This window comes from Procambarus clarkii, chromosome 49 (genome assembly GCF_040958095.1).
Source record: "Procambarus clarkii isolate CNS0578487 chromosome 49, FALCON_Pclarkii_2.0, whole genome shotgun sequence".
NCBI lineage: Eukaryota > Metazoa > Arthropoda > Malacostraca > Decapoda > Cambaridae > Procambarus > Procambarus clarkii.
In genome coordinates this window covers 1464617-1469142 of record NC_091198.1, presented here as the reverse complement: position 1 = coordinate 1469142, position 4526 = coordinate 1464617, and the positions used below count along the sequence as shown (strand labels likewise).

The following is a 4526-nucleotide window of genomic DNA, read 5'->3' as shown; positions in this document are numbered from 1 at the left end:
CCGGATTAAGCTATATATATATATATATATATATATATATATATATATATATATATATATATATATATATATATATATATATATATATATATATATATATATATATATATATATATATACAACATGTTTTGTTTTGGTTGTTTGTTTTTGTATAAAGCCTCACACACTATATTAAGCGAGTTTGTTTTAAACATGACATACATATTAATTCATTTTACCAGGCCTTATTCCACACAACTCCGTGAATTTCCCGTGGAGCCAGCCAGCCAGCCAGCCAGCCATTCAAACAAAAACAAACGAAACAAAACAAAACAAAACAAAAAACATTATTGCCAACAGCATTTGGTGTTCCCAGGCGGTCACCCATCCAAGTACTAACCAAACCCAACGTTGCTTAACTTCGCTGATCGGACGAGAAGCGGTGTTCTCAACGTGGTATGGCCGTTGGCATGAGACTGCCTACACATTGTGGCTAATAACCAACTCTTTTAGTCATCACGGCAGGATACGGACCTTCTTGTGGTGTCTTAATGGTAATTGTATCCTAACATATTTTTGTCTCCTTGGCATGGATATTTAACATCGTTTATTCAGTCTTGGGTTTATGTTCTTTCGCCATTTACAGACATTTTACATCTACCTACTTCCTCAGCCTACCCTGCCAATTTCTAATGAATTTGTGGATTTTCTTTTGTAATACATACATGTGTGTGCTCATCTGCTCTTCAGTTTTTATGATATTTGTCTCATCTGTCCTGCTTTATGATACTTTTACAAAGAACATGAACAAATGCTTCTATTTTAGAGAAGATATGGGATCCAGGTTTCGGAGCCGTAAAACCAACCGTCGTGATTGGTGGACGAGTTGCCAGGTTGCAGCTTCTGTACCGTGCCGGCACATAAATAGGTTCGGCTCAAGCGGCGGCAGCATCATTCCCCCGTGACTGTCTGAGCGTCTCTCATCACCTTGGTTATCTCATCATCATCATGGTAGAAGCAAAGCCTACCAAGAAGGCTGCGGCTGCTGCTGCTGTGGTGGCCACCACCAGGAAACCTCGCGTCCAGGTTGCTCACCCGAAAACTAGTCAAATGGTTCTAGCCGCGGTCGCAGCACTCAAAGACCGTAAGGGCTCGTCTCTACAAGCAATCAAGAAGTACGTTGTTGCCAACAACAAAGTCGAGGCTGCCAAGATCGCCATTTACATCCGAAGATTTCTCAAGAAAGCAGTGGCTGACGGCATTCTTGTTCAGACCAAGGGAAGTGGAGCTAGTGGATCATTCAAGCTGGCCGTAGCAGAGAAGAGGGCCGTTCTAACTCCCAAGAAAGCCACCACAACCAAGAAACCATCTACAGCAGCAAAGAAGGCCGTGGTAACTCCCAAGAAAGCCGCCACAAGCAACAAACCACCTACAGCCTTGAAAAGAAGCAGCAGCAGCAGCAGCTTGTTGTTGGGAACAAAAAGCCCAAAATAAAGAGAGCTTCAAAATCTCCCAAACCACCCAAGGCAAAGAAAGCTGTCAAGAAAACAACAAAGGCAAAATAAACGACGACATGCAAGCAGCATGAATACACATGACAATAAACATCCAGGCCTCCCCCCTCAGTGGAGGGGCCTCATATGATTCCAAAAAGAGTTTAGTTTTGTAGACAAATAAATCATTACTTTTGGGGTAGATTTACTCTGTATATTATATATATATATATATATATATATATATATATATATATATATATATATATATATATATATATATATATATATATATATATATATATATATATATATATATATATACACACATACATGGGTGAGGTGATATGGTACCAAAGTTTTTGGTGAGGTGATTGACATTTACACAAGATAAAACACGAACCAATGGGAATAAAAACATAAGAATGGAAGTAACTGCAGAAGGCCTATTGGCCCATAACACAAGCACTTCCTCTTGATGCTTCTATATTGGTTCGGAGTCTTGAAGCTATAATATATATATATATATATATATATATATATATATATATATATATATATATATATATATATATATATATATATATATATATATATATATATATATGCACACAAAACTAAATAGTCTTGTTAGACAAATTGCCCCTATTAGAGGCAAGTTGACTAACAAGCCGAATGACTGCAATTGTTTTGAATTTGAGTTAAATCTAACATAGAAATGTAATCAAACCTAACCTAACCTATGCTAACCCAAGCTAAGCTAACCTAACCTAACCTAAGCTAACCCAAGCTAAGCTAAGCTAACCTAACCTAACCTAACCTAACCTAAGCTAAGCTAACCTAACCTAACCTAACCTAACCTAACCTAACCCAGCAATTCATGATCTTAATATAATACTGTTAATTGGATAAACCAATTTGGAAAGAAATGTTCGAAAATAACAAAATTAACTGTGCTTGTTAGGAAAATTGGGCCTTGCATACTTGTCCCAATAGTGTGGTTCTCGCTTTTAGGTACGACATAAACGTATACCTAAGTTGAGAGAGAAAAAGATTCGCACTCAAACATGCATATCGATTGCCAGTCCTGAATTCTGGGTAGATATTCGTGTCCTCCCTTTTCATTTACCATCATTTGGATACTATCAAAACAGCTCTGAGAAGGATAAAATGAATAAAACGGGTAGCTCACTCATGTAAAAAGGAAGAGTTGGGAAAGATCTCTCTCTCTCTCTCTCTCCCCCTCACCCCCCCCCCCACCAATGATCCTGCTCTGCTAGTATATAACGTAACAAACCTTCCCCCCCCCCCCTCCCTCCCCAATCAGAGTCCCTTTAAGCATGCGAGGATAAAAAATAGATTTCATAAGACCCAATGTGCTAGCTGATATCAAAACAATTTATGTTATCGTCTATTAAGCCCTTCAGTAAAAAAGTATAGGGACCTAATTAGGTCCCGTTTTGAGGTGGTGGTGGGTGGAATCGATGGATTAGCCAAGCTCTTATCCGCCGAATCCGTAGAGGGTACGACCCTGGCGCTTCAGAGCGTACACCACGTCCATGGCAGTGACGGTCTTCCTCTTGGCGTGTTCCGTGTAGGTTACAGCATCACGGATGACGTTCTCGAGGAACACCTTCAGGACGCCACGGGTCTCTTCGTAGATGAGACCCGAAATACGCTTCACGCCGCCACGACGAGCTAAGCGACGAATAGCGGGCTTGGTGATGCCCTGGATGTTGTCACGTAGCACCTTACGATGACGCTTGGCGCCACCCTTTCCGAGTCCCTTGCCTCCCTTGCCGCGTCCAGTCATGGTGTTGAAGTTGTGTGAATCGAATTGACGAATGCCCGCACGATTTCCCGACTATATCCCATCAAGCGGACGTACTAGTAGCATTGCAACTCCTGCCTGCCCTTACTTTACGCTTGTGGTCGAGTAGACACGGCTTTCTCACAACGCTTTCAAAACTGCAGTTGCCTACTCGTCTGTTTCACGTCCCTGTGAAATGACTTTTGCACAAATCCAAAAAATAGAGCAAAATCAGCGATAATAGTGATTGAGGTGAGCCGCCTGTTGGCTGCAGCCAGAGGAAGGAGGGGAGGGGCAACGGGGTGACGTAGGCGAGTCGAGCAGCCAATGGCGCTCGAGCAAGCGCCTCGAGACGGCGTATATAAGCAAAAATTTTTCGGCGCCGGCCATCACAAACCACAGTTGTTCACCATGGCTCGCACCAAGCAGACTGCTCGCAAGTCCACGGGAGGCAAGGCTCCTCGTAAGCAGCTGGCCACCAAGGCAGCACGCAAGTCTGCTCCTGCCACAGGGGGTGTGAAGAAGCCTCACCGTTACAGGCCCGGAACGGTCGCCCTGCGTGAGATCCGTCGTTACCAGAAGAGCACCGAGTTGCTCATCAGGAAACTTCCCTTCCAGCGTCTGGTGCGCGAGATTGCCCAGGACTTCAAGACCGATCTTCGCTTCCAGTCGTCTGCCGTCATGGCTTTACAGGAGGCATCCGAGGCTTACCTGGTCGGTCTCTTCGAGGACACTAACCTCTGTGCCATCCACGCCAAGCGTGTCACCATCATGCCAAAGGACATTCAGCTTGCTCGCCGTATCCGTGGAGAGCGTGCATAAGCTAAATCGACCACCCTAGTATACACCAAACTCGGCCCTTCTCAGGGCCAAAATATCCTTCTAAGGAGATTTCAGACATTCCTAGCATAATTTAGGTGTCATACATACATGTGATATCAATAAATCAAGTCATTTGTAGTACAACCTGTTCTCTTACAAACAAAACGCCGTCGCTTTTCACTCTTATGCACTGTCAAGGATCACCCCCCCCCCCCAAAATAAAAATTGTCATACTGTACTAGAAATAAAAGCAGCTTGTATAAGTGACATATACTGTCCAGTCCTGTTTTATTCTGTTTTCGGTCCTCTGGCTTAATCTGTTAAGTTAGGAGATGACATTTTAAATTAACCGTTTTCTTGACATTTTCAAACCTAAGAGGGTGGCCTGCATAGTAATCCTAATGTGGAACATAACAATGAAT

General features: G+C 42.7%; 1 non-coding gene across 1 annotated transcript; it reads right to left on the bottom strand.

Annotated features, from left to right (window-relative positions):
• Positions 1–330: 330 nt before the first annotated feature.
• Positions 331–449, bottom strand: LOC138351497 (5S ribosomal RNA). The gene has a single exon (XR_011222472.1). It is a non-coding gene; the product is annotated as a 5S ribosomal RNA (ribosomal RNA).
• Positions 450–4526: the final 4077 nt, after the last annotated feature.